At 37.6% G+C, this 19982-nt stretch overlaps 1 pseudogene; it reads left to right on the forward strand.

Moving 5' to 3' along the window:
• The first annotated feature begins 19393 nt into the window (after positions 1-19393).
• LOC122126491 lies at positions 19394-19490 on the forward strand (annotated as a pseudogene).
• Positions 19491-19982: the final 492 nt, after the last annotated feature.

Consider the following 19982-nt stretch of genomic DNA (forward strand, 5'->3'; position numbering starts at 1 on the left):
TTACACTTACCAATGGCAGGAGATCACAAGAGATTCGTTCCTATGCATAAGAATACACATTGAAAGAGTAGTTCATGCATTTGTCTAGTCTAAAATTGGATGCAATAATCCTAGGATGCTAATTGACCTTAATTAATAGTTTATTAAGCATGAAAAGAATAATATTGTTTCAATGGAGATATAATAAATACCTAAGAGTTGGTAGGAACGTAATAGATGTCATTCAGTCATAGACAGACAGCTCTGGAACTCTTTAACAATATATATTTATTTGTATGCCACCCTCTGCCTATCCATGTATTGCTGTTTTGGCCAAACTTGGGGCTTGATCTCAGTGCCTGGGAACCACCTGACAGCTTAATTGGCTAGAGGCTTCTGTGCTCACACTCACCCAATCATGAATTGGGCCTGCTTGGCCTTGAGTTCAGATACCAGCACTGCCAAAAATTTAATCTTTGAGTAAGTAGCCGAGTGTGACACATGTTTTCCTTTTCTGGGAGAGTCCAGGGTGGAAGGCATGCTAGAGAACACATCTACAAATCTAGAAGATATGTGATAGGATGTAAACAATGTAATAAATGGTATAGGTGTCATCAAAGTCAATAAAATTAATCGTAAATAAATGAATAAAAACAGAAATAAAATGAATAACCACACTGAAAGTGATATGGAGTGAACATCTGTGTGGAAGTATAAATCCTACCACACCAAACATGATATCTACTGAACATCTGTATGTAAGTATAAATCCTGTCTTTAAAATGTATAGAAGGAGTATGTTTTCCATGCCTGAGGCTTGAATTCAGCCCACCCCAATGAGAAAGCAATGGCGGGAAATCCTGAGATACTAGTTTCTGTACCAGGAAAAGTCATGGAATGTGATCGATCTCATCGAATGAGTAGTTCAAGCATGATGTGACTAGGAAGTGATAGGCAAGACTCATGGGGTATAGCTTATTTGTAAAGTAGTGTTGATTAAGCATGACAAGAATCATCACAGTCATGAAATGAAGGCATCTGGAAAGATCCAAGAATCAGTAGACAGATGGTAGATTGGATTCCATCACAGGTTATCGTCTCTCCTACTCTATACAAATGTGTACTTATTTGCATATTACCTTCAACTTATGAATGGATGACTGCTGTGTGTCCCCCCAACCCCACCTGGGGGTCCATCTCAAGTCCTGGGAACGGCCTTACTCCTTAGTGGCTCACAGGCTGGTGTGCTCACAGGGACCCATTCATCAATTGGGTCTGCTGGTCCCCAAGTTCAGATCCAAGCAGTGCCAAAAGATTCATCCTGATGTCAGAAGCCAATTGTTGCACCTGTGTTCCTTTCCTGTGCAAGTCCTGGGTCTCAACTAGGATGAAGAATGCATGAGCCACTCTGTGGCCATGGGAATCGGTTTTTATCATGTGAGCCCAGTTATACCTGTCATCATATACTGAAGAAAATACACAATACATCCATGAATAGCATACAAAATAGAATAACTACACTAACTGCACAATGCAGTCCACATACGGATTTGAATATACATCCCATGTTTAAATGATTCATTCAGAACAATTGTGGCCTCCCTGGTGTTCGATCTTTGTTCCTGGGAACAGACCAGATCCTTAGTGGCTCACAGTCTGGTGTGATCAGGTTGACCCATTGGGAAGTTGGGCCTCCTAGGCCCAAAGTTCAAATACCAGCACTGCCAAAATTCACCCTGATGTGAGAAGCCAGTCATTGCACCAGTTTTCCTGTGCTGTGCAAGTCCTGGGTCTCAGCTAGGTTGGAGAATGCATAGGGAACTCTATACTCATGGGAATAGGTTGTCATGCAGGTCACCACAGTTATATCTGTCATCCTATAATAAAGAAAATACACAATACATCAACGAAGAAGACACAAAATAAAGAGAATGACTACACTGAATGCAAGATGCTGCCCATCCATGTATGGAAATATAGATCCTCTGTTTAAATGATGAATTTATGACTATATTGGCGCCCACCAGGGCTTCACCTCATGTCATGGGAATGGCCTACCTCCTTAGTGCCTCATAGGCTGGTGTGTTCACCATGACCCATTCACCAATTTTGCCTGCTAGGGCTTGAGTTCAAATTCCAGCACTGCCAAAAGATTCACCATCGATTTGAGAAGCTAATCGATCCACCTGTTTTCCTCTCCTGTGAAAGTCCTGGGTCTTAGCAAGCATGGAGAATTCTATATAGACAACTCTATAGCCATTCAAATAGGTTGTTATCCATGTCAGCATAGTTATATCTATCACCATACTCAATAAAATACAAAATACATCCATGAATAAGACACAAAATAAAAAGAAAAACTACACTGAATGCAAGATGCATACCACACTTGTAGGTAAAGAGAGATCCTATGTTTACAAAAGGCGGGCTTGTTATTTTGTCCAGTGCTGGGGCTTCATATCAGGCCCTGCACCAGGCCTGACATTCTATTCTTCAAGGATGGTGAGATTTCCCTTCCCACAAAGTGCAAAAGAGCTACACAGACTTCAGTTCAAATCCCAGCATTGACAAAAGATTCATTCTGTTGTCAGAAGCCAGTCGTTAAACATGTTTTCCTCTCCTGTTTAAGTCCCAGTCTTCCACTAGGATGTAGAATGCATAGGCAACCATATACCTATAGGAACAGGTTGTCATCCATGTCAGCAGAGTTATATCTGTTACCTTACTCAGTAAAATACACAAAACTTACATAAGACAGAAAATAAGGACAAAAAGTACTCTAAACGTAAGATGCTGTCCACACATATATGTAAATATTGATCCTATGTTTAAATTATTAATTTATGACTATCGTGGCCCACCCTGGGGATCAATGTCAGTTCCTGGGAATGGCCTAACACCTTTCTTGCTCACAGGCTGGTGTGGTCACCTTAAACTATTCACCAATTGGTCCTGCTAGGCCCTGAGTTCATATCCCAGCACTACCAACAATTGGATCATGCAGTAAGAAGCCAAGTGTGAAAATTTTTTCCTTTTCTCTGAGAGTCTTGGGTGTCAGGCATGATGGAGAACACGTCTACAAATTTAGATTAGATTCCATATGATAGGATGTCATCAATGTAACAAAGGGAAGGGGTTTCATCATAATAAAATCAATGGTAAATAAATGAATAAAACAAAAAGTACAAGGAACAACTACACCTAACCTGTATGGACTGAACATCCATAGGTAAGTACAAATCCTGTATTTACAATGTATATAAATAGTATGTTTTCCAAGGCTGGGGCTTGAATTTTGGCTTAGAGTACAGGCCTGACTTTCTTATCTTCAAGTACGGTGAGCTTCCCCTTCTTCCACAGTGCTGCAGATTTACCCAGACTCTGAGTTCAAATCCAAACCCTGGCAGAATAAACGGGGTGAATTGCAAGCCAGGAAGCTAATCTTTTTTAATTATTTTTTGCCCAGCAGGGGGCTTGAACTCAGGTTGTGGTAACTCTGCCTCAGCTTTGATCACCCTATGCTGGGGTGCAGCCACTGGACCCACAGTAGATACTGGGATCCTAGACCCCAGGCCTTGTGTGGCAAAAATGTACAGAAAAAATGCAGCAAGATGGCCTTTTTATGTCTTCTTTCCTTGCACGGTTACCCTCCTAGGTCTGAATGACACTGTTGCAAAGGGTACTTCATCTTGGATTGCTGAAGGTTGTCAGATTATTGAGGAAGTCATAGGTCCACATGGTAATGTAGGCCCTGATTTCGAATCCCAGTCCTGACACCAATCAATGGCAGGAGATACTAAGAGACTTGTTCCCACCCATGGGAATAACAAGGTAATATTATCAATGAGTTGATGGTGAATGACGCTCCTATAAAATTAGACAGCATCATTTCAGGAGACTGATATTATTTAATATTTATGAAGCATTAAAAGAATACTATTATTTACAGAATGCAATATTTTAAGAATATTGATTGATTTACTTAATAGTTTGTTAAGCATGAAAGCAATAACATTAACTACATGTAGCATTATAAATACCAAAGAATTGGTAGGAATGTAGTCTATATAACTGAATAATGTATAGACATATCTGGCACTCTATAAAGATATATATTTATTAGTGTACTACCATCGGCATGTCAATCTTTTTTTATTTTGTCAACCGCTGGAGCTCAATCTCAGGTACTCGGAACTGCCTGTCAGCTCAATTTGACACAGGATGGCAGGCTGACACTCAGTCATTCATGAATTGGGCATTGTAGGCTGTGAGTTCAGATGCCAGCACTCCCAAAAAATGAATTGTGTAGTAAGAAGCTGATGGTGACATATATTTTCCTTTTCTTGTAAAGTCCTGGGTGTCAGGAAGGATGTGCAATACATATGCAAACCTATATCCTATGTAATCAATGGAATCACTGTTCTATGTGTCATAATAGTCAACAAAATGAGTAGTCAATACATGAATAAAACAAAAATAAAATAAGTAACTACACTGAATGCAATATGGAATTAACATATACATATAAATATAAATCATATATTTAAAATGTACACAAATAGGATGTTTTCTAGTGGTGGGCATTGATTTCAGGCCCAAGGAACAGACTTGAATTTCTTGAATTCAAGGAGGCAAGATTCCCCTTTCCACACAGTGCAACAGCAGGGTTACCTAAACCATGAGTTCAAATCCCAGTCCTGGCAGAAAAAAAAAAGGGATCTCCATGCTATGTGATGCCCAATTCGTAGGTATTTCATTTGCACTCTATTTAATGAAGGTGAATGTTTAAATGCTTCATAAAGAATTAATATTGACCAGTGTCCTATAATGTAATTGTGTATAATTTTATCCTCGAATCACTCAAGTACTGCCCATTTAACCATGACATACCTCACATTCCTTTGGTAATCATATGAATAGGAATGAGTTTCATAGGATCTCCTGCCATTTGTTGGTGGCAGGACTAGGATTCAAACTGTGGGCTCTAGCTCCTACCAATTAAACCTGAGGATAGGGAATTCACAGGCCTGTCCAAGAACATCAGCAAAACCAATGATTAGACAGGCATCAGTGGCTTTCATCTGTCCTCCTTAGAACTTACAAGGCTGTGAAAGGAGGATCGTTGTCAAAGTCACCCTAGGCAGGAAAGTCCTTGAAACTCCTGTCCAACTTGTGCCAACAAAGCCAGAAGTAAAGCCATGTGGCTCCAGTGGTAGAGAGCTAGCCTTGATCTAAAGCAACTCACAGATTGTGCCCAGATCCTGGGTTCAAGGTTTGGGAACAAACAGACATACACAGTAATCTGTGCAGCCATCCGGCTAAAGCAGGTAACCCTCTTGTCCCCAACTGGATTGGACAGAGTTCTCTGGGAAAGGGGCTGCAATCATTTTGACTCCGCCCATTCTCCCTGCATCACAGAATTCCAGCCACACCCCCATTGTTTCATGGTTCTTTCTGACCAATGGGATACAAGAATGGTGGCCACGCCCACATTCCATGCTGCCCAGTAGCACCATGATTCCCTCTGTTTGTTGACACCACTACCAGCAGTTAAGGAAGGTAGAGGCGGCTGAGTGGTGAGCAAGAGACTCGAGGCCTACAAGGAGAGGCCTTCCTCAGGCCCACCCTGTGCCTGCCTGAGTCCCGGCCCCCTCCCCACCTTCCCCATGGAGCAGCATTTCAAACCTGGTGCTGCGGGCTCAGACCCATGGTTTCCTCAGGCAATGGTGCAATGGTTTGCCACGAGCCAGTTTGCGGCACAGGTCCTGGCTTCTCTGTCCTCTGCTCAGGGCCTGAGTGTCTGTAATGCCTCTGCCATTGCTGCTTGCCCCACCTGGAGCAGCTGCCAAAAGCTTCTGCCAGCAACACATGTGAGTGGCTGCCACACAGCCCTGCACCCTGGGACCCCATATCTCCTCCCTCCGACCCGGACCCGCGCCTCTCCTGTGCCCCACCTTCTGGCCCACGCCCTGCCATAAATGTGCCCAAGGGGAGGGGGTGGGTGTTGACCTGAAGATCCTACCCCCATCCCCAGCAGCTAGTGTCCCAGGAAACGGGGAGATGCAGGGTTGGGTGAGGAGTGGGCGCCACAGATCCCTGGCCTGTAGCAATGGGAGCCACGCAGCCGCACATCTGCGCCCTTCCTCTCCATTATGAGAACCCAGTGGCTTTAATCAGAGGTGTAGAGCAGCATGTATACACCTGCCTTCTGGGGTCTTTTCCTTTTTTTCTGGGGACAGGAGGTGTTGGATGCAGATGATAGACACCTTGCTGTGTGAGCCATTGTCTTCTGTGCTCAGTCAACCTTTCACCTGAAAACAGAGAGACAAAGACATAGAGAGAGAGACAGAGAGAGAGAGATCATCTTTTTCCTTGTACAGCCTGACTGTGCTCAGGTTTGTGATCAGTTGGCAAATTGCAGGTGCTGCATGGATGAAACTTCTGTCACCGGTCTGGATGTGTGTGTGTGTGTGTGTGTGTGTGTGTGTGTGTGTGTGTGTGTGTGTGTGTGTGTGTGTGTAGAAGTGGGTTGTAACAAGGAGGCCGAATGCTTTGCTAACTTCTACCTGCTAACTTTGGGGCATGTATGAGATTCACAGCTGAGGTTGAGGGCCTGGAAAGGTGAGAGGCTTGAAGGGGACACAGCACTGTTAAATTACAAGAACAAGGGATCTGTGTGCAATGGAGCTGTGTACTATTTTGGCCTGGTTGGTGGCAGTGTGAGCTTTGTAGGACCTGGGAGTGCGGCCTGCAGGGGATGGCTTCCCAGGGGGACATAGAGCATGACCAACACTTAGTAAGGATATGAGTTCTGCTAGTATGGAGCGCAACAGCATAGGTCAGACTCTGGGTCTTCTCATCATGACGTCTGATGGGTGAGGTCAACCCTATTTTAAATCTTGAGCTGTGATCTTCAGATCTCAGCCTCCTGAGTACTTAGGATTATAAGCATGAGCCTCTTGCACTGGGACTCTGGTTCTTTTTGGTATATTAGGGTTTGACCTCAAGGCCTTAGGCTTGCCAGTTAGGTCTTCTACCATGAGAGTCAAGCTTTTCTGTCTTGGGCATTTCTGAGATGGAGAATTAATATATGCTCAGTCTGGGCTGGATCATGGTCCTCCTATCTGTGACAGGCATTAGCCACCAGGCCCATTCTTCTGTAGTTGGAATGATAGATATGTAGCACCACGTTCAGTCATTGGTTTAGTCAGATTGGCACAAACTAAGTCCACGGCAGCAGATTCTTGACCAGAGGTGAAACTCTGGGTTGGGCCTCAACCATTGGACTTCAATCTCCTCATGGGACAGTTGTGAGGAAACAAGAGATTAATACAGAGGGATCTCTGGATCAGGGACAGGCACAGAGGAAGAGGCCATCTGATATTATTCTTGGCAATTCCGTGAGCATATGATAGGAAGATACGCGGAAAGATCTCAGATGGTGTGTATTATTAATGGTGCAACAGGTATGGGCTTATGAAACAAAATATGGATCTCTTTATTTATTATCCTATCCCCATGAGTAATGGGATCCTTCACTTTGTTCAGTTTTAAAGCTGGGGAAACTGAGGCACAGATAAACCGGTGACCTACTAATGACTCCCAGCTGACAGGAAGCTCGGCCTGACTTCTCTGCCATGCTCCCTAGGACAATGGGTGCTATTCAGTCCACATTTTGTGTTGGGAAGTCCACTTCTTTTCAGTCATGGGGCTTGAAATTTGGTCCTGGGGCAGCTCCCTGAGCTCCTCAGCTCAAAGCTAGCACTCTACCACTTGAGTCACAGCACCACTTCCAGTTTTCTGGTGGTTCTTTGGAGATAAGAGTCTCAGAGGTGTTGCTGCCCGGGATGGCTATAAACACAATCTTCATATCTCAGCCTCTATTGTACTTAGGATTATAGGACTGAGCCACCGGCACCTGGCTTAAGTGTAATTCTGACCTTCTTTCTTTCTCTTTCTCAGCATCCCCATGTGGTTAGAACCAAGGTGGCCCTCTCATTCTGGAGGTAGGCTGTGGGTCAGGAGCTGTCTCACTCAGTCTGTTGTACCAGCACCATGAGGTAAGTCCCTCTGTGCCCTGGCTACACTGTGACAGTTATGCATTGTCCATCTAGCCTTACTGGACTCCGTACTGTGTTCAATGCACTTTTCTAGCCAAAATTACTGGCTAAAATTATGATACATAATTACAGAATGAAAATGTAATGCCATTTTAAGAAAGTCATTTAGGGTTTTGGGAATGTGGTTTCATGGTATGGTGATTGCCTAGCATGCATGAAACCTTGGGTTCAATTCCTCAGTACCACATAAATTGAAAAGGAAACACTGGAAGTGGTCCTGTGCCTCAAGTGGTGGAGTGTTAGCCTTGAGAGAAAAAAAAGCTGAGGAATAATTCCCAAGCACTGAGTTCAGTCCCAGGACTGCCAAAACAACAACAGCAACAACAACAACAATTTAGTTAGTAAATGCAAAATAAAGAACCCATATTTGGAATATATAATTGCTCCTTCCATACTAATACCTGACAATAGTCCCTAATTCATGTACTTTACCTATGTTAGGATACTGTGTTGAAAGAATGTTTTGTTCATTAGGTCACGGCAATTAATGCCGGGAATGTGCTTAGATGTAAGGTGAAGATTAATACTGGAAAATTAAAAGATTCCAGGCTTTTGAGTGGGGTCACTGCTAGTCACCATGAGAAGGATAGTCTAAGTGAGATTTGGGAATTATTTTGGCTAGTCATCACACCAAAAAGGCAAAGGTTAATTAACAGTTGTGACAGAAGAGAAGGCATAACTCCAGATGGAAAGAAAAACATGATAGTAACTAAGGTACAGGAGAAACCGTTCTAGGGAACCATGTTTGGTTATTGAAAAACTAGTTATCAACTAGGCTTATTCCTCATTGCCTTTAGCATTCAAAATCTCCTAGGCTAGTTCTTAATCTCTGTGTGATAAATGTATCTTCTTCCATGCTGTTCTTTCATACCTGATCTCCTTTGCTTCCTAAAAATCTCTTTCTATACTTCTCTATGAACATTTCCTGATACTAAATACACCTACAAAGATGAAAGTGGATGCTAATGTAAGAGTCCCATAACTCATGAGTCATTAATGTAACAAAATGGAAAAGGAGGACATATTTATTGCTACTTCAATTTTTCTGAAAAGCTGCAATGTCACATCATTTGGTTCAGATTTCCATTCTTTGCCTACATAGTGACATTAAGTGCACATAAATGCAAATATGAGCTGGGTGCTCGTGGCTCAAGCCTGTAATCCTAGCTACTCAGGAGGTTGAGACCAGAGGATTGTGGTTCAAAGCCAGCCTGGTCAGGAAACACTGGTCCATGAAACACTTATCTTCAATTAACCCCAGAAACCCAGAAGTGGTGCTCAAGCTAAAGTGGTAGAGTGCTCAAGTTGTGCTGAAGAGCTGTGAGACAGTGCCCAGGATCAATGTTCAATCCCCACAACCAACAAAAAAGTGCAAATATGGCTTTAAGTTTCCCCCAAAGGAATGATGAAGTCAATTGTAATCTTCCCAAATGATTTAGTAGTGCACCTACTTTCGCTGAGTTATTTGTTATGGCTTCTTTGCTAAATATATTCTCTCCTTTAAAAATTGTCAAATACTAGCTTTATAATAAACTTCATCTAATATTTCTTGGTTCAAAAGAGAAGTCTATACAGTTGATGTCACTTAGCTTTCTTATTGTCTTATTTTAAAGCCAACCCAGGCAAGAGAGTCTGTCAAACACTTATCTGTAATTAAACACCAAAAAAGCCAGAAGTGGAGTTTTGGCTCAAGCAGTGGAGTACTTGTTTTGGGCCAGGTGGGAAAGAAAGACAACTGTTCAGGGACAGGGGCCAGTCTCTGAGTTCAAGCGCCAGAACCAGCACAAACTAAACAAACAAGCAAACAAAACAAACCCTGGGTATTTCTTTGGGACTCTCCTTATAATAGTGGTGGTCCGAGAAGAGGCTGCTTTTGCTGATCATACTCACTGGATCCTGCTTTTTTGGAATCCTTATTGCTATCGAAAACTCATGACCAGACTAAAGGAATTGATAACTGATTCCTGCAACAAGAGAATCATCTCAGGAGTGAAACATCCATCCATAAGACACTTAAAAACCTCCATATCTTTGCTTCTTTGCAGTAGAACACTTTTAAAACAAAGTTACTTCCTTTTGTTCTATACTGGCCTTCAAATGGCATATTGTTTCCTTTTGTAATACTCTCAACCAGATGTTTACAGACAAGTTTTATATGAGTAAAGGACACACTCAAAAAAGTCACGGACAGAGTTTCCTTCCAGCCTTGGATTCTTTTCTTGTACAGTAAAAAGGAAAGCAATAGTTAACTTGAACTTTATCATTTCTCCATGTTCAATTCCTCTCCTGGGATCAGTTTCCATGTCCAATAACAGTTACTTCCACTTATTTCCAGTAACAATCTATGGTGCTGCTACAGAAAATAATGACTGTTTTCTGGCTTCATTGAAATAGCACAAGGACACTTTGGGACATGGGGTAACACGTGTTTCAGAGACAACTTAGTAAATAGAAATGCAATTTAAATTGCTTATTAATACATTATCCATGAGAACATTTTGTTCAAACTTCTTATGTGCTCTGTAAATTAATGTGAATTTTAAATGGGAAGAAGGTCCTCAGATCATTTTTTGTGAGTCTATGTGCTGTGCATTAATTTCCCAAGTGTACATGAGTTAACCGTAAGAGAAACAATAGCAATTATAGGAGAAAAAGAAGTTCTGTGTTTATGTATAAGTGTTCAATACAATATAGAATACTCTACAAATAAGAAAACTTTGAAACAATAATGCCAATTCCAGTATGTAGATTTATGTGAGTGATATGGAGAAAGCATTACTCCTAAGTGGAACATGAAGCATGAGGCCACTCCTTTTCTAAATCACGCTTGATAATCACGTAAATGTGCAAAAAGGAGAATGGAAGAATGATTCTGTTTCCAATGTAAGTCAGATATGGAAGAATAGACTTAACTAGAAAAAAAGAGTCCATCTGAGAGAACAGGAATTATACTAGCAATGAACCTGGTGGCTAAGATCACATTTCTTTTCCTTTCCTTTTCTTAAATTCTTTTTTTTGTTGTTGTTGTTGTTCGTGGAAATTGAAATATGGGACAGGGGGCTGTCCCTCTTAAATGCAGCTGAAGGCTAGTGCTTTTCCACTTGAGCCACAGTGCCACTTTCAGTTTTCTGGTAATTATTGGAGCAAAAAGTCTCCAGGAATTTCCTACCTGTGCTGGCTTTAAACCCCAATCCTCAGATCTCACAACTTGGTTTATGATCACATTTCTAACAGTGTACACTCAGGATATGTAATGTAAATGTTCATCTATCTTTATATGAATTCTTGAGTTAAAAATCTGGGCTACAGGTTTGACTTTACACTCACAAAAGTGTTTGAAGGTTAAAAGTTGATACTCCTGGAAAAATAAAACCTAAGAATGTAAAGGAATCTGGGAAGTTCAATTTGTATCTGGCTTGGACAGTATAGGCTTTAAGACACTACCTATAATTAACCAGCCAAAAGCTGGAATACCAGTCAGGAGCAAGATTGCTGAATAACAGCTTTAGGTTTTTGCATACATACATACAAACATACACATACACACAGAGGCACTTATAGGTGCACACAAAAATACACAAATGAAACAGCTCTCAGAATATGTAGAAAAGTTAGAAAAAATAGAAAATAGGTCCTGAGTAAGACTAGAATCAAGTGATAATTTTTAATATTAGAAATCCCTCAAGTGAACTTTGCCCCAGAAGTTGAGAATATTACATAGGTAGGGACCAAAGATAGTAAGAGAGTCAAGCAATCATTACTAACGGGATAGGATCCATGGAGGAATGAGTCAGGGAACCCTGCTGGTGCATCTGAAAATGTTTATATCCAGTGTCAAATGTTAAAACATCTTTGAAAATAGTACATAAACAGTCTGAGCAGTCAGTCTAGTGGATAAGATCATAGGAGAAGTTCAGAATTGCTAGTCTGTTTCTAGATTAAATAAAGAAAATATGGCAGGTCAATGTGATACAAGCCTGGAATTCTAGCACTCAGACAGGAGATTAGAGAGTGGAATTACATAACGGTACCTTCCCTGGACCAGGTAGAATAATTTTGTCTCAGTAAAACAAACCAAACAACATTAAAGGAATACACAGTTGTAAGTTTGGCTCAATTTTGTCATTATGTTTCCTATTGAATGCAACTCATATATATTCTCACTTGTGTTTTAAATGCTCTCATCATTACAGAACATCCATAGATGCAAGATAGCTCATGATTCCCATCCAAAAATTTGCAAAAGTAAGTAAGTCTCATTCTGTTGGATTCCAAATAAATGTTGAAGGATTACAAAAGCTTAAGTCTGGAGAAATAGCAAGTTCGTCTAATGTAGGACTTTGTAGACCTTGTTAAATTAGAATTTAAATTTAAAATATATTTTTTGGTTTTGTTTGTAATTTCATATTCTATAGGATACTACAAAATTCTTTTTAAGTAGAGGGATTAAGTGAAAAATCACAAATGATTCTGGCATTCTATTTGCCTAGTTATTCTTTCAAAAGAGTTATAATTAGAACATAGTTAATAGATAATTCGCACAGTTCATGTATACCATGTTAATGTGAATAATCTAGACAGTTGCCAACAAATGGATGACATTAATTTATACATTTAGAAAAACCAATTTTTTAAGGATTTGGTTTAATATGGTATGAAGATAGTAATTGTGTGACATCTTCTTTCTTCTTCATATATGTAACACAGGAAGCCATTTCCTTATTTACGTGCCTCTGTATACATGGAGAAAAATGCTGGGATTGGGGTTTGTTTTCAATTTTGTTTTTGTTTTATTGGTTCGTCCTAGAGCTTGAACTCTTGGCCTAGACAGTGTCTCTGAGCCTGTTTATGCTCAAGGCTCATGTCCTACCACTTCAATCTCAGGGCCACTTGAGTCTGGCTTTCGTGGAGATTTTTGGAGGTAAGATTCTAAGAAACCTTCCTTCCTGGGTGGGCTTTGGATCATAATTTTCTTATCTTAGCATACTGAATATCTATGATAATTAAAAAAGTATAAATATAAATAATATTTGCAAGTGTTCTGATCTCAAGAATACAAGTGGAGGAAAAATGATGCAGCTCAGTTTATTGTGTTCTTTTCAGAACAAGAAGGGTGTCACATTAACAGAGGTGTAGTATTTTTTCAAAATAGAGATAAGGTATTCATGATGTGAATTAAGGAATTTTAAGGTGTCCCTTACAAGTTGGAAACTGTTGGGCTAGGATGACTTTATGGCATAAATCTTGGGATTGATGGTCATATTTATAATAGTTTACTCATAAACAATTGCTTACTTTTGAAGAATTAATTATTACACATGCTTCACAGTTTTATCCTCTACCAGAATGTGGCTATTTTTCTGTTTAGGTCTCAATCTGTAATACCCCATTGGAAACTGCATCTATTGCAAAATTACATAACATGCAAACAGGTACTGTTTTGAATCTCTTAGGAATGTTGAGAATTTAAAAATGAGTAGCTATTAATCATAGGAATTTTGAAGAACACATATATTCTGTCCTCTTAACAACTTACTTACTTTTAAAAGTTATGGATTTCCATAGCATTAAACTGTTTTCTGTATTAGAATGAGAAAGTACTGAATTTATTCTTTTTTGAAAAATTTGGCAAGTATATTGTGAAAATATTGTCTACTTGGATAACATTCAAGTTGATGACCCTCTGATAAAGAAGGGGTAATTAATTCAAATTAGATGCCAAATATTATTGATTTTTAAAATGTTACTACATAAAGAATATTATTTACTGGGCCAATACAGTGAAATTATATTTTATGCAGCTTATTTTTTCAGTTTTATTATAAAAATGATATACAGTGGGGTTACAGTAATTGTAAGGTATCAAATCATAACTTTTCAAACTTGATAACCCTCCCTCATTTTTCTCATAGTTTTCCTTCACCCCTTTACCCCTCACAAGTTGTAATGTACATTTCCAACATAATGTCTTGTGAGTATTGTTATTGCATTGGTTTGCCTTTGGTCCTTTGTCTCACCATTATGTTTTTCCTTTACCCTTCGCTAATCAAGGTAAATGTATACACAATACAAAATGAAATACAGCAGGGATAAACCATAGGGGAAAAACCCAAAGAAAACAGAAATCACATAGTTCATCAAAAACAACCACCACAAATGAAAAAATAATCTGGTTCCATATCTTGGAATTCATTTTGCTTAGCATCAGCTAATATGGTTATATATACGCATAACAAAGCCACTGGAAAATAATAGCTGCATTGATAACGTTCTGAAAAAAGCATGTTAACTTTTTGATGGTAAAGGTGGAATTAGGATTGGTGAATTCTCGGTTCTGATAAAGGATTTCAAAGAGTTTTAAAGTTATGACAGGTAAAATTTAATTGTTCAAAATTTTTAACAACTTAGCCTATTAAAAAAATTTTAAATTGCCTGGAAGAATAGGCTTTCATGCAAAGAAATCCAAGGAGACTTAGTAGAGAGGGAGCAATGTGGATGAAGATGGCTCTTTTTCACACTAAACAATCAGACCTCAGAAACTTTGCTGTAAATCCTGTAGGTTCCCTTGAGAATTGTCCTTACCCAGGAACTATATTCTCAGTGTTTGAAACAAGGTTGTATTGGAATTTAAATTAAAAGTTCTTAAAAAAATAAGGCATCAAAATTTGTGAATTTACCTTTAATTATCAAACATTAATTCTCTTAAAAAGATAATTTGAGTCAAAATATTTAGGGAGAAAGTGACCTCCACAATGAAAGAAGGTGTTGGGATTACACCTTTCTGTTTGTAACACTTTCCACAATGTCTTTGGACGTGAAGCAGTGAAACACAGAAAAAAATCTGATTGGACACTTCAAACCAATGATTTCACATTTCCAAGTGGCTCACAAAAATAATATTCTTATTAATATGAAATAGTGAAGACTTCTTTTATTACATATGCCTAAAAGTTCAGAAAAGAATTGAGCAAATGGAAAAGTTAATAAAAAAAGTTTTCTTAGAAGCCTTAGCTAAGCGTATTGTCTTCTGCAGTGAAGGGAGGCCAAAACTTTTTGATGTAAATTGTGTTAGTATTTTTACTCCCTAAAGTGATTTTACAGAGCACATTTGTCTCACTATAATGCAGAACTGATTGAATGAAGACATGAAAATAAATTCCACATCCAAATGAGGCAACTTAAAGAGTTTTAAAAGAGAAATAATGAAGATGTAGCAGTGGTGGAGCCTGTATGGCTCTTCAGCTTCACTAGACTTGATCCAAGAAGCTGTGATTAATTGGAACTCGGCAAGAGCTAAGAGAAGGACATAGAAGTAGGACATAGAAGCATTGTCCTTTTGTAACACACACTTTCTTCCAAGGTATGGGTGATTTAACTCTACTCTCCTTCATACATCTTGGTGAACTAATGCAAGACCAAGAGAAAAATAATCTATTGAAATAATTTTGCATAGAATAACTTCACTGTTTCTGATATAGTATCTAAGGAGAATCTTAAGAGAGAAGATAAAAGTGCAGTATTTTTTGTTTCTTCTAAGCATCTTGTTAGCAAAATATATCCTTGAGGTTAGACAATTCTGATTGAACCAACAAGTGATGTAGTACTTTTTATTGTGGGCACTTTAGCCAGAAGAAGTCTTTCAAGGTAAAAGAAAAAATAATGCAGCCAAATATTTGTGATTAGAGCCTCTTGGACTGTTTTCTGGAGACAAAGTTTAGCATTAGATTTCTCCTCATTAACATAGATGTTGTTTCATGGCAACCAAATGCAAGAGGGAAGTTTAATGGACTCACTTGGCCAATTAAACAGCATGAAAGAAGAAAATGACAAATAATATTTAATGAAATTATTTTGACCAATTACATTGCCAGAAGAAAAAGGAAAAATATAATTCAAAATCAATTGACTTAAAAGTTTGAAGAAAGAGTAGTGAAGAGAGATTAGAGAAAATATAGAGGATTGTTTTCTCTCCAGTGGTGTAATGGGTTCTTGATCTTGTTTCTTCCATTCTACCTCACAAGCTACCAAGTGTTTCTCAGGACTGGATTATACAGTTCAGACAGAAAACTCATAGAAGAAAGATACTGTTTAGAGCAGATGTAGGTGATTTATAACCTTAGACAATTTATTTAATTCTGTTCAAAATTCTCCCCTACCCCAAACTTCCTCTTTGAACAGATTTGTTTGCTTTTCCCAAGAATGCCCTTCATTAACTGATTCAAATTTTGAGAGGTCATATTCATACTCTCTAGAGATTGCTGTTTGGTTGTGATTTTTGTGTGTTTTTGTTTCTTGTGTTTTTTAACTGAATTTTAAAAGGTTGTGCAATTGTGTTACAATTAAATATATCCATCTAATTGTCCAATGCTCCTAGATCAGAGTCACTCCTTCCATCATTCTCAACCAACCCTTTCTCCAAGATTTATTTCCAATTTACCACTCCCTTCATGATATGTGTACATTGAGTATTCTAGCTGTACTTACCTCTTGTTCATTTTTCATTCATTCTATGTCTTTATTATAATTCCTCTCTGGTTTCAACTTCCTGATAGTCATTCTGTTAAACTATCTATTAGTACTTTGAAAGGTTTATATACATTCCATGGAGTCTCAATCCTGCATATTCTTGAACTGATGTCAGCTTATATTTCCATAATTCATTCATCTGCAGCAACAATTTGCAAGACTGGAGACGTGAAGCACCTAAACATGATTTTATTCTCACTCATTTGGAAGATTAATCTTTAGTCAAAAAGAAAGTTAAAAAATAGCTTAGAATGTATTCCTAACAATGAATTTTTATAAATGGCTTTGTACAATGGTGTGATTCTTTTATTTTACATGGAATAATATTTTCTATTACCTATAAGTTTTGGAAAAAAAAGAAAATTGACTTTATTCCTAGAGAGGAATATGATAGAAATAGAAGGCAGATATTATGTTTGTCATATCTCTGATGAGTACCCATATTCAAGACTTAAAGTCATATTTCTTACTATGTTAGACAGAGGGAAAACATAAAATAACATATGATAAGGCAACTATTTGTGATTTTTTTTAAATGTACCTTAATAAATGATGAAATTTATTAGGTAACGTTTGGGTTTGAAATTTAGGAGGCTGATCTATTTAACACATTTCTGGAAGTCTCTTACTGAAAAACACAAATTGTGGGTGGTATTATTTCTACACTTTAATGAATGGTTGAACATGTTTGGCATTAGTGCTGTGTAAATAATTCAACTCTATTGTAACTTGCTCCCTATACTTGAAAAACTTGTAATGTCACTAAGTATCATCAACTTGTCAAATGTTATTTTGGCAAATGTGATTTCAAAATGTTTATTTGAAAAGGAATACACTTTCAGGAGATTAAATATAGATTATCATTGGTTTGAGAGTGATATTTTTATACCACAGAAACATGTTGTACTGAATTCCCAGTGTTTGAAGCACTCTTTAGTGCTTCAAATGTTTTTCTGAAATACATTTGAGCTCTAAGTCAAGATTTCAGGGTTTGGTAGACCAATTATTGATCTATCCTCCCGGAAACTATTTTTTGGCCCACTTATGTTGGAATAAAATCTTTCGTTAATAATAGGTGAGGGGTATTAAAATAATCTTATGACACTTTGTGAACTTGTTCACTCATATGGGCTGGTCATCTGTAAGTTGAATGTTTAAATTACAGTACTTTCTCTCAAATTTTGCGATCTCATCCTTCATTTTAAGTAGCCTTGTATTTCACAATTGCTTACTTCTAATTCCTGCATCTCAAGGAATTGGTGCCCTGAAATATAGGAAATGCGAAATTGAGATGGGTCTTCAATTACTTTGTGTTGATATGTTGCATGGGCTTTGGTGAGAAGTTTTGCCCCTGTTATCTGATGATGCAGGTAACTCGGACCTGGGTCCCTAGTATGCATGGGTATTGCAGAAGAATAATATTTTTTAGACATCTTAGCAAAATTTGGGCATAATCAGTAGGAATGCTTTAGAAATATGGAGAAAAACAGTTTGGGACAAGCGAATTAAAACAATAAACAGCAGCAGAGTAAAATCCATTATTGATTAGAGGAAAACATTGTTTTTTTTTACCATGTGGATTCAGAAGACCAAGAACAGTTAGAATGTATCATAAGTTTATACTAAAAACATTGCATTGATACTTTTATAGTCTAATATATATTTTAAACCTAATTATTTATATTCCAATTCTATTTATTGGAATAAATAAATATCAATTTATTTGTCAAACTATCAACTAATTCTAGTCAGTTTCAATGTGTGAAATATAAAATCAGCACATATCAATATAAAATATATAACTATATATAATATAATTAAAAAGCACACGTTTTGTATTGTTCTGTTGTAGCTACTGTATTAAAGGCAACTCTATTTTAAAGTATTATTCCATTATTTCTACTTCAGTGTCTGATAGAGTTAGACCTAAAGATTTACCATTTGTAGATTTACAGCATGGAGGCAATAGGAAACACTGTGATTAAAACATTATCAATTTAATGCCTAATAATGAGGAGAAACATATGCACTTCTCCTGCAACTATGAAAATATTGGGTGATAAAAAGGCAGTAGTGTAAGTTGCTGCATGGTTGGATGGTAGACAGGCCAGGACATTAAGTAATCATGCATACCAACAATTTTTTCACTTTCTTGGCGTTAGCTACTTTTGAAATGGAAGGTATAATAAACAATTATATTTTGATAAAATGCCTTCTAGTCTGAACAGTTCTGTTTGAACTGTTCATCTCTCTATGATCTCTTGTAACCAAGATTAGTTTTCTTCTAGTAAGACAATCTATGCTGTCAGGGTAAGATATTCTGGTTGGGCTGTTCCCACATGGAAGAAGTGTAAAGGCTCAGGTAGACATTTGTTCCTGTAACACCTCATTTGGGAAAATGTCAGCTTAAGAAGTTTAGAAGTAGCTCTTAAGCAACACTTACTTTGAATCCATTAGGTCCGCAAAGCTAATTCAGTTGAATAAATAAGTACTTGAAAAAGCCATCACCTTTGGACCTATCTATAAATAATTGAGAGTACGATCAAATTCCAAATAAAAAGACTTAAGATAGTCATTGACAAAAAAATTTTGCAAATGTGAGCAATCGACTGATAAATATAAATTTTCCACTATTCACAGAATTTTAGGGAAATAAGATCGATAGCATTGTTAGGAACAATAAAGTTTCCTTGTTACAAGTAGGCACCCATAGATATAAACCTGTATAAAGATTGCATTATTAACTACTTAAATTTATAGGATACTACACACTTTAGCAGCACGTATACTCAAATTAAAATACAGAGTTTAACATGGCACTTGCACAAGGATAATATGAAAATTTGAGAAGTATTCCATATTTTTCATTCTTCAGATGCAAGAAATGAAAAACAGTTATTAAAAAGTTGATTACAAAATTGCAAGTGTAAAAATACACGTAATTCATATAATTTAGTTTGACATCAGTGTATTAAATCTTCACCTCAGAAAGGCGTTTACATAGCATAAACTTTACAAATATTCTCAAATTAGACAACATTGTCATTTTATCCCAAATAAAAATAATATTAAGTCCTAGAAAAAAGGAAGCAAACTGTTTCTATATGGAATGCAATCGGAAAGGACACATTAATGAACCTATATATTATAAAATAATGTAGAATTCAAAGTATATCTAGGAGAAAATAAAATAAATTATGAACATTTTGCAAACATATAATATAGAATATTTTAAAATATACTTTTTCAGACAAGCACAAGAAATATTTTAGTTTCTGTACTACTCATTTCAACAGATAAATTAAAATTATTTCTGATTAAAAAAATCACAAACTCTGAAGAAATTATTATACATAT

The sequence above is a fragment of the Dipodomys spectabilis genome, unplaced genomic scaffold (assembly GCF_019054845.1).
Source record: "Dipodomys spectabilis isolate Male_0828 unplaced genomic scaffold, ASM1905484v1 ptg000279l, whole genome shotgun sequence".
NCBI classification, from domain to species: Eukaryota; Metazoa; Chordata; class Mammalia; order Rodentia; family Heteromyidae; genus Dipodomys; species Dipodomys spectabilis.